A 12,042-nucleotide genomic window follows, 5' to 3' on the forward strand; every position below is an offset into this window, starting at 1 on the left:
ATTAGTTGTTTTCCCCTTTTGTTGGCAGCTAGTACTGGCCCTTTCCTGACCACAGTGGTGGGGGGCACTGTTTCTCCTCTCTTCTTTCTCCTCTCCTCTACTACTTGGAAGTCAGTCTTCCTCTTTATTCCTGTCAGAAGGTGTAGTTCCGCTTCTGGCCACACTGGTTGCGGGCGCTGTTGAGCCTGACTCTCTGTTCCCTCCCTTTTCTGGGGGTCAATGAAGCTATGCTCCTCTGAGTTTCCGCGGAAGAAATTCCCCTAGTCAAGCCTTCCTGGTAGCTGCTCTCAGCCCTTGGGGGGTCTCAGTTCCACTCTGGGGCTCAGGGCTAGGTTGCTCTAGGTTACCTAAAGGTCCAGGGGGCAGGCCCAAGCTCACCCAGTCTATTCGTCCCACCTGTCCCAGCGGGGCAGGTGACTCCGGCCCACTAGGTACTAGGGAATGCCCTCCTCTGTCTACGCTTGGGTCGGGTGGGGTGAACTCTGGGGCCTGGAAATTGAGGCAATGGTTGGTGTGGTCTCTGTGCCAAAAATCTGGCCTGTGCGGTGTTCTCCGAGTGCCCTGGTTACTGGCGGGGACAGGAGCAGGGGTCCCTACACCCCAGTTTGGAGCGGCTCTGGCCTCTGCAGTCTACCGCAGTCTATGGGGGGGGTCGCGCGCAAGGTGGTGGATGCGGATGCCTCCGGTCCTCCACGTGTGGGCGCCCCAGGAAAATGCACTCACCCTGGGCGCCGCGGGGTCAGGAGCGGGGTTCCCTACACCCCGGTTTGGAGCGGCTCTGGCCTCTGGAGTCTATGGGGGTGGGGGGGTCGCGTGGAAGGTGGCGGACGCAGATGCCTCCGGTCCTCCACGTGTGGCCGCCCCAGGAAAATGCACTCACCCTGGGCGCCGCGGGGTCAGGAGCGGGGTTCCCTACACCCCGGTTTGGAGCGGCTCTGGCCTCTGGAGTCTATGGGGGGGGGGTCGCGTGCAAGGTGGTGGACGCAGATGCCTCCGGTCCTCCACGTGTGGGCGCCCCAGGAAAATGCACTCACCCTGGGCGCCGCGGGGTCAGGAGCGGGGTTCCCTACACCCCGGTTTGGAGCGGCTCTGGCCTCTGGAGTCTATGGGGGGGGGGTCGCGCGCAAGGTGGCGGACGCGGATGCCTCCGGTCCTCCACGTGTGGGCGCCCCAGGAAAATGCACTCACCCTGGGCGCCGCGGGGTCAGGAGCGGGGTTCCCTACACCCCGGTTTGGAGCGGCTGGCCTCTGGAGTCTATGGGGGGGGGGGGTCGCGTGCAAGGTGGCGGACGCAGATGCCTCCGGTCCTCCACGTGTGGGCGCCCCAGGAAAATCGAGATCATTCTTTTTAAGTCCCTTTCCTTCTAACTAACTTCATGATAGTCTCCAGATCCTTCCACCTAGCAGAAAATTGAGTGATTTCAGTTTTTTCTTACAGTACAGTGGTATTCCATTTTATATATTTTCTTTATCCAGTAATCTGTTTTTGGACACTTGGGTTGTATCCATATTTTGACTAATGTGAGTAATACTACAATGAGCATAGGAGTGCAAATATGGAAGTTTAATTTTGTTTTCTGAAGGAGTATACATATTGATTTCCAAAGAGTGGACTAGACAACATACCCAGCAGCAGTGGATGATGGTCTCTACCCAATCCCTTTTTTTCATTTACAACAATATGGGTTTTCCTTGTTCTTTGTTATGTGTTTCAGTCTCTCTGGTATGAGGCAATATCTGGTTTTAGCTTGTATTTCTCTGATTAGTGGATACAAGTCATTTTTTCCTATGCTTTTGGGTATGTGTTCTTTGAGGAAGTTTCTGTTCACATTATTTTTGATGTGGTTGTATGGATTTTTTTAAATAAATTTCTACTGGTTATATACTTGAATATTATCCCTTTATAAGATGATTAAAGGGTAAATATTTTCTCCCACTTTGTGGACTGTATTTATTATTCTAGTTATTGTTTCCTTTGAGATACAGGGCATCTTAATTTCTCTTTGCTTCCACTTGCTTGGCGAATAGTGTTGGATTCTTTTTTCTTAATTTTTTTATTTTTAATTATGAGAACAAAGATGCAAAGAAAGAGGACAAGGTAAAGTTACAGTGGAAGGACAATCACCCATAACCTAATTCTCAGAAGAAGTCCCCTTGCTGATATCTTAACTTTAAACTTTCAGCCAAAGAACATTAAGATAAATAAAACAGAATCCATGTACAATTACTTTGTCCCTCACGCCCCTAGATTGTAGGTGTAGGATTCTTAAAAATGTTTCTAGCTTCAATGTTACACAGAGTTCTGCTTGATTTCCTCAATATAGCTTAGGGATTCAGGTCTGATACTTGGACTTTTAATTCATTTTGTCTTTTGTGTATGATGATGAGTTAGAAATGGGGGCCGGAGAGGTGGCGCTAGAGGTAAGGTGTCTGCCTTGCAAGCGTTAGCCAAGGAAGGACCGCGGTTTGATCCCCCAGTGTCCCATATGGTCCCCCCAAGCCAGGGGCAATGTCTGAGCACTTAGCCAGGAGTAAACCCTGAGCATCAAATGGGTGTGGCCCAAAAAACAAAACAAAACAAAATGGTGATGAGTTTTTTTTTTTTTTTGCACGTAGGTGACCAGTTTTCTCAGTAGCAGTTATTGAAGAGGCTTTTCTTGCTCTACTTCATAGTCTTTGCTTCCTTATCAAACATGTCAATATATCTGATCATCCAGCTCTGGATTTTTTATTCTTTTTAATTTTTCTGAGAGTCTGACCTTATTAAAATTCTGTACCTCTTTGATTACTACAGTTTTACAGTATTGAAGTTGGGAAACCAATGCCTTCCATCTTTCTCTGTGGTTCCTTTGAGTATTCTGGGATAGGGGTTATTAATTCATATGAATTTATGGAGTATTTGATTTATTTGAAAAAGACATATATTTTATAAGGACTACACTGAATCTGTATAATGCTTTGAGGAGTATTTCCTTTTTGACAATGTTAATTTCCTAATCTATGAACAAATGTATTCAATTTACTCATGTCCTCTGTTACTTCTTTTGATAATATTTTGAATTGTCTTTGTATTAGTCTTTCAACTCTTTTGTTAAAGATGATTCCTAGGTGCTAAATTTTGGAGGAACACAATTGTGACTGGAATATTTAAAAAAAATTCTCTCTCTTTTTGGGAGACTGGAACCATAGTGCATTGGGTAGGGCTTATCTTGCATATGGCAGACCTGGGCTCAATCCCCCAAAACTGATATACTCTCTCAGCCTGCTAGAAGTAATACTTGAGTGTAAACCTGAGTAGAGCCAGATGTAGCACACAAAACAAAATGCTTTTATCTCCTGTTTATTGCCATAAATTTCTGTTCATTGACTTTTGTAGCCTGCCATGTTACTGTACACATACATTGTTTGGGGAGTTTTTTTTTTCTAGAGTGTTTATGGTTTTCTAAGTATAGAGCCAGCTCATCTGCAAATGAGAATTTTACTTTACCTCCCAGAATGCCAACATTGTCAGTTTTTATCTCTAATATTTATTAAATATTCATTTCCAATAGTCATTCTTTTTCCAATAAAATAACCTGCTTGTTTTAGTTTCCCTCTCACCATAGCTATAAAAAAACTTGAAGAGCTAAGAGCAGTTCTTGGCAAATTTGCTGGATGATCCAGATCCTTGATAAACTCAAATAGGGGCTTCTATTTTGTAAAAAAAAAGTTTCATATATAAGTCTCTTTTTCATTTAGGATTCTTTTGTAGTTTTTATGGTATGGGATGAATCCCAGGGTTTTATACATGAAAGACAAGGGCTATAGCATTGAGATTCAACTCTGGCCCCAATTACATTTTTTTTCTTTTTTTTATAATATGTTTATTCAAGAACCATATTATAAACATGATTGTAGTTGGGCTTAAGTCATAAAAGAACATAATGAGTGAGAGAAGTAGAATGCCTATCTCAAATACAGAGAGGGGTGGGGAGGAGTGAGATGGGGGACATTAGTGGTGGGAATGTTGTACTGGTGAAGAAGAATGTTCTGTGGGATTTAAGAAGAATAAGAGACAGTATGGTAATAATACCTAGAGACAAGAGAGATGAGGGCTGGAAGGACCAACCCAAAATATAAAGCTTACCCCAAAGAATGGTGAGTGCAGTTAGCAAAATTACTACACTAACAACTATCATGGTAATGGTAGTGAGTGAGAGAAATAGAATGCTTGTCTTGAAGACAGGCATGGAGGAAGAAGATGGGGTGTATTGGTGGTGGGATGGTTGCACTGGTGAAGGGACAGTGTACTTTTTATCACCCAAACCAACTACATACATATTTGTAACCATGGTGCTTAAATATATTAGAAATAAAAGGAAATCGCTATTCTACCGCTTCCATTTACCGTACTACAGAGATTCATAAAGCTGTTATCACTTATTATGATAAAGTTTAGATAAATAATAATATATGTTTATGCAGATAGCACTAAAGGAAGAGGAATGCCAGTAATATTCAAAATTATATCATAATTTTTTTGTGGTTTTTGGGTCACACCTGGCAGTGCTCAGGGGTTATTCCTGGCTCCAGGCTCAGAAATTGCTCCTGGCAGGCACAGGGGACCATATGGGACGCGGGATTCGAACCGATGACCTCCTGCATGAAAGGCAAACGCCTTACCTCCATGCTATCTCTCCGGCCCCAAAATTATATCATAATTTTAAATGTCTTTAAAAGTCTATTATCTAGATTTATTGACCTAATATCATAGGCATTCTACCTTAGGTGATCCCAGAATCCAATTCCAATAGAGTACATAATGGATAAATCATGGGTTTTGGAGTTTTGGGTTTTGTTTTTTTTTTTTTTTTTTTTTGGTTTTTGTGGTTTTCGGGTCACACCCGGCAGCGCTCAGGGGTTACTCCTGGCTTTATACTCAGAAATCACTCCTGGCAGGCATGGGGGACCATATGGGATGCCGGGATTCGAACCATCGATATTCTGCATGAAAGGCAAACGCCTTACCTCCATGCTATCTCTCCGGCCCCGAGTTTTGGAGTTATTCATTTCTAAATATTCACATTTTTTTGGGTTTTGGCCACACCTGGTGACGCTCAGGGGTTACTCCTGGCTATGTGCTCAGAAATTGCTCATGGCTTGGGGACCAGATGGAATGCCGGGGGATCAAACCGCAGTCTGTTATAGGTTAGCAAATGCAAGGCAGACACCCTACAGCTTGTGCCACCACTCTGGCCCTAAATGTTCAATTTTTTTATTTTTTAAAGAGAAATGATTGTATTAAGTGTTATATGTATACATACATATAGGGAACTACCACTATTTCTAATTTGCAACCTGTACTCATTGTTAGATGTTTCTGGTGACATTCACTCTTAAATTTTCACTTGGTAAATCTAGTTAATAAATCTTATTCTTAGACAATTAATATAGATAGCTTTGAAGTCTAGTAGTCATGGTTTTGTACTCTAGATTTTTAAACTTTAGAAATTTGCTTAAATTTCCTTATTCATTAAGAAGGGTAATTGCTCTGTGGGCTTACAGAAGACATATAAAGGACTTAACATGTATCTGACACGTTTCTAGATTTGCTAAAAAGTAATAAAATTTTATGAAGGGACATTACATATCACCATTTTAGGAGTAGATGAAACAGTTGTAAAAACTATATTCAATCTTTAGATCACTGGGAGGTTTGCTATTGGGAGATATAAAAATTGATCTAAAAGCTCCTTTATGATATAGGTTAAGAAGTAAAAGTATTTTTTGGCAGGGGCGGCACACTGATGATGCCTAAGCATTACTTGTGGGTCTGAGCTCACAAATCAATCCTAGCGAGCTTGGTGGATGATATGGGATGCCCAGAATTAAAACAAAATCAGCCCTGTGCAAAGCAAGCACCCTACCTGCTGTATTATCTCGCTGAGCCCTCAAAATAAAAATTCTAAGCTTGGGAAGAGATAATATACACCAAATTTTAAAATGTGATATTATTAATGAGCTTCAATGATAAGGAATGACACAAAAGTATGCTCAAGTAGTACTGGGGAAAATAAAGGTCTCAGCATAGTAAGACAGAAGTGGAGAAAGAAAACTGAAGTGAAGAAGTACACACAATGGTAGGAGAGATAGTACAACATGCAGCTTACCAATGTTCAGTGTCCTGCACTACAAATGGTTCCCCAGTACTGCTGGAGTAGTGATCATTAAGCACCATGGAGTATGATCCTCCCAAATAAAGCAAATATAACTTTTGCAGGAATTGCAAGATAGTACAATGACTAGGGTGCATGCCTACCATGAACCTGTCCAGTGTTCAATTCTCAGCACCACATGTTCTCTTAAACATCACCACAGTACTGGGTGTGCCCTTAATGGCCCCCGACACTGAAGAGGTGGCTCAAATGCCCAAGCAACCACTGGTGAGTATCTGAGACCTCCTGAGCACTCTTGGGAACTGCTGCCCCCAGTAGATGCCTTTTCCAAATATGAGTTGAACCTTGAGATTGATAAAATGGAGGACTGAAAATCACTCACATACAAATAAAGAAATAGGAATTTAACCAATATTTCTAGGATTTCCCATTTTAGTTTAGAGATTCTCAACCCTGACTTCATATTAAAGTAACCCAGAGACTATTTTTCAAAGTGTCTTTGTTATACAACAATATGAATACTTTACAGAATCAAGTAAGTGTGCATGCTTAAAAAGTAAACTGTTAAATTTTATAGATATTATACCATAGTTTAAAATAAAAATTAGAATGTGTATCCTATTCCTAAAATCAGTATTTTTTGTTTGGAAGCTACTATGTCCAGTTTGATCTCCAACACTGCATATGGTTCCCCTAGCAATGCCAGGAGTGATTCCTGAGCAGGCTCAGGAGTAAGCTCAACATTTACAGAGGTGTCCCAAACTTCCCAAATAAAATAAAACAATCCTAAGAAAATCCTCCCCAGTTAATAGTGTCATGTTTTAATTTATACATTCTTTTCCCCCTCCCCTTTCCTTTCCCTCCCTCCCTTCCTTCCTTCCTTCCTTCCTTCCTTCCTTCCTTCCTTCCTTCCTTCCTTCCTTCCTTCAGAAATGACCTATATTATATTGCCTTGATTGTTTTTTTTATTTTTGTTTTTTGGGCCACATCTGGCAGGGCTCAGGGGTTTCTCCTGGATATCTGCTCAGAAATAGCTCCTGGCAGGCACGGGGGACCATATGGGACTCCGGGATTCGAACCAATTACCTTAGGTCCTGGATCAGTTGCTTGCACAGCAACACTGCTGTGCTATCTCTCTGGCTAATTTATATATTATTTATGTACAAGTTTTATGCATATATGCATCATATATGTTACATGTACCTATTAATATGATTATATTTGATAATTATGGTCATTTTATTTCTGCTATTAATGAAATTACCTCTATGTTGCTAACAACTAGCTGACTCAAGAAACAAGCAATAAGCACATGTGTGCTGCCAGTCAATGCACATGGTGTCTGCATAAACATGTAGCCTACATCTCTCCTCCTGAGATATGTACTTTCTTTTTTGGGGGTGGGGTTGGGTCACACCCGGCAGTGCTCAGGGGTTACTCCTGGCTCTATGCTCAGAATCACTCCTGGAAGGCACGGGGGACAATATGGGATGCTAGGATTTGAACCACTGACCTTCTGCATGCAAGGCAAATGCCTTACCTCCATGCTATTTCTCTGGCCCCGAGATATGTACTTTCATACTTTAACTCTGAGACATGTGCCAGAGCTCTCTCTGCCTTTGGAGAAGCCCACAATTTTCCTTCACCTACTCTCTCTCTTTTTGATTTTTTTGGCAATACTCAGGCGCTACTCCTGGCTCTGTGCTCAGGAACAAGAAAATTAACATTTATTTGAATAATTATTTAAAAAATAGATGGTGAATGCAAAGAGAAAACAATAATTAAAATCCTAATAATGCTAAAGTTAGTCAGGCCATATGTCTGACTATTCCAAAAGATTTTTCTCAAACTCAATAATAAATGAATGAAGCTTTTCTAAGGAGAACAAAGAAAAATGTTATTATCTAACCAACTTAATAGGAAAGGGCCTCATTATACAGTACTTTGTATGAAGTACCTGGGCCATTAATTTTGCTATATGAATGGTATGATTGTAATCTTTCATCTTAAATGATGCTTATTCATTAAATTTTACTTGATATTTTTCCTAAAGTGAAAAATACTAGACAGTTATGTATAAAAGGAGAGATTGAAAGGAAAAAAATATGTAGAAAAGACTCATTGGACTGAACATCATAATTGGTGCTTATAAATCGAAAAATTAAATTTTTTTCACAATGATCATCAGTTTTATTGAGTAAAGGAATACAAGAATAATATTGGAGGATGTCAGATACTAGGAACTCTAAGAATATACTCAAGTAAGCATTATATTAAGTCTGTAGACAAACACTGAGGCTGCACTGATGCAGATGACTCTACAAATCCTACCAGTGCACAGCTGAATGAAGTCTTGAGCTCACCTAGTAAGATGTCACTCAGCTCACAGATAAATCCATAGTGGATACAGGAATGGACTGAGACTGTCCTAGAAATCTCAAACTGTTGAAGAGACAATTCCAGAGCTTTCAAACTTTCCCTCACTTCTTTTTTAATAATATCTTTATTTAAGCATCTTGATTACAAATATGATTGTGATTAGGTTTCAGTCATGTAAAGAACACCCCCCTTCACCAGTGCAACATTCCCACCACCAATGTCCCAAATCTCCCTCCATCCCACCCCACCCCCACCTGTACTCTAGACAGACTTTCCAATTCCCTCATTCATTCACATGGTTATGGTAGTTCTCAGTGTAGTTATTTCTATAACTGCACTCACCACTCTTTGTGGCATTTTTTTCTTGCTCATTTTTTTCTCTCATGAGGAGAGCACCCCAATGTCTAAGTCTGGGCATCATTCTGCTCTCTGGATCTGGCTTGGGTCCTGTGACTGCTTCATTTTTCTTTTTACTATGTTTTTATGATTAGTTATTTGTCTTGTCTTTCTTTTTTATTATTTTTACGATTAATATATTTAAGCACCATGATTATAAACATTAAAAAAAGAACACCCGGGGCCGGGCGGTGGCGCTGAAGGTAAGGTGCCTGCCTTGCCTGCGCTAGCCTTGGATGGACTGCGGTTCGATCCCCCGGTGTCCCATATGGTCCCCCAAGCCAGGAGCAACTTCTGAGCACATAGCCAGGAGTAACCCCTGAGCATTACCGGGTGTAGCCCAAAAACCCAAAAAAAAAAAAAAAGAACACCCCCTTCACCAGTGCAACATTCCTACAACCAATGACCCCTATCTCCCTCCTCCCTCACCCTCTGCCTGTATTTGAGACAAGCATTCTATTTCTCTCACTCACTACCATTGTAATGGTAGTTATCAGTGTAATTATTTTTCCAACTGAACTCACCATTCTTTTTGGTAAGCTTCATATCATGGGCTGGTCCTTCCAACCCTCATCTCTATGGTCTCTGGGTATTATTGCAGTGATTTCTTTTATTTTTCTTAAATCCCGCAGATGAGTGAGATTATTCTGTGTCTTTCTCTTTCCTTCTGACTTATTTCACTCAGCATAATAGTTTCCATGTCCATCCATGTACAGGAAAAATTCATGACTTCATTTTTCCTGATGTCTTCATAGTATTCCATTGTGTATATGTGTTGCAAGTCAGCTCTTGATGGGGCTGGATGATGGTGGGATGGAGGATGAGGTCTTTCTCCTCCAGCTCGGACCACGCGTCTGCCACCCAGTTCAGCCGGCAGTTGAGGTGATAACGGCGGGTAGAAAACTCACAGGCAGTCAGACTTCAGGAGCTATCAGCTTTATTCAGTGGATAAGGCTGAAGCAAAAGGCCCAGCCTTCCACAGACCCTTGCTTTTATACACAAAAATCAGGTACCACCCTAGGGTGGGAGCAGAATGCCAGGTCACACCCTATGGTAGGGCACAATTATTTATTAGGGTAGGATCAGTAACATAATAAGTTTTCATATATAGCATATATGTACTACAGTTTCTTTAGTCACTCATCTGTTGTTGGGGATCTGGGTTGTTTCCAGGTTCTGGCATTGTAAATAGTGCTGCAATGAATATAGGTAAGCAGATGGATTTTTGTATTGTGTGTTTTGTTCCTACGATATATTCCTAGGAGTGGTATAGCTGGATCATAAGGGAGTCAATTTTCAGTTTTTTGAGGAATCTCCATATTGCTTTCCAGAAAGGCTGGACTAAATGGCATTCCCATCAGCAGTCAATGAGAGATCTTTTCATCCTATGTGTGGAGAAAATGTAATATTTAATAAAATATTAAAAATATTTTTTACAATTTAATAGCAATTAATATTAAATAAAAAATTAATATTTCCATTTCCAAATTTTATTTCCTTTATCATTGCTGACTTTGTGATGACCAAGAGACACATAAGTCTGTATTGCTCAATAAGGTTTAAAATTGGCTACAGTTGTAACATTACCAAAAATTGTAGATTTGGGAATCAAAGGCAGCAAAACTGTTTGGCTCAAACAACAGTTACCAGGATTGTACAAGGTGTACTTAGTGACACTGGAGATTTTATCGTTTGACCAAAAGCTTGCAAAAATGTAGGCTGAGTCACTGTACTATTCCTCCAGACCCTTCTCTTCCAAGCTGAAATGAAAACTGTTTTCTTCCAGTTTTCATCTCTGTTCCTTGGTACCAAATAATTTTAAATATATATCTCTATTTCATATATACAGTAAGGGCTTAAATTTATATGGCTAATAAGGAATTGAACTATACTGAACCTTTAATCACTGTTTTGTGTAATCTACTGTCCCTTTCTGATTTCAGAGTTTTAGCCTCAGTGATCTCTACCTACTCCATGGCCTACAACATATACTGCATAAAGTTTATAGTTTTTCCTGTATAATGTATTTGTGTAAATAATAGAAAACCAATTTGAATAAGGCTATGTAAAAGATGAAAAAGACAGCAGTGTTCCACATATCTCAGTAATAAAGTAGATGGCCCTTAGAAACAAATCAGGTGCCTAAAGGCAGGTAGGCTTTTAAATCTCTCCTAGCTCAATCTCAGACTATGAAGTTTGGAAATAAAGGTTTTCAATAGGACACTGTATGTAACTCAGTACCAAAAAATTATAACTTTTGTTTATTCCCCTGACTAAAAAAATCTCAAGGACAAAGATCACTTCACATCTGCAGTACATGGGCATACAATTAGGTTTACCCATTCATAACGAAAATGTAAAATTCTTTAAAAAATTTTTGTATTTAAAGAACCGCCCATCACCAGCGTTCCTGTACTCCATGATCCTCCAGCCGCCACCCCACCCCCCGACCTCCTCCTTGTTCCTGCCACTTTGGTGGTTTCAGTTTAGATCCCTTGCTTTTGGTGTTATTGAGTTTGTGCTTGGGATATATAGTTATACCACTCTCTCATCCCCAATATAATGGAAGCTCAGACCCTGTTTTCCCTATTATAAAGTGTAAAATAAAAAGTAATATTAGGGGGCCGGAGGCAGTGGCACAAGCGGTAGGGTGTTTGTCTTGCATGTGCTAATCTAGACTGACCGATTTTATCTCCTGATGTCCCATATGGTCTTCCAAGGTAAGAGCGATATCTGAACACATAGTCAGGAGTAACCCTTGAGCGTCACTGGGTGTGGCCCAAAAAGCAAAAGAAAAAAATTATAGTAGGCAGAGAAAGAACAAATTCAAGATGACCTCACTCATCTATTTCACAAAGAGAACCAAAACAAAGGAATAGAAAGTATCAATGATGAGAAACACTTAGTCTTGGATTAAAAAAACAGATGACCAAAACAAGGCATGGCAGTGGAGAGAATGAAGAGATGGATAAGAAATAACTAATAACATTGATGGAATGCTTTGGATACTTTGGTGATTTGGTGTGGTAACTAAACACATCAAACCCACAAATATTGTAAAGATGTAGCCTAAATTATAATTAAATGAAAAAGTATATAAAAGTGGACTGCC

This window comes from Suncus etruscus, chromosome X, assembly GCF_024139225.1.
Source record: "Suncus etruscus isolate mSunEtr1 chromosome X, mSunEtr1.pri.cur, whole genome shotgun sequence".
In the NCBI taxonomy this organism is placed as follows: domain Eukaryota; kingdom Metazoa; phylum Chordata; class Mammalia; order Eulipotyphla; family Soricidae; genus Suncus; species Suncus etruscus.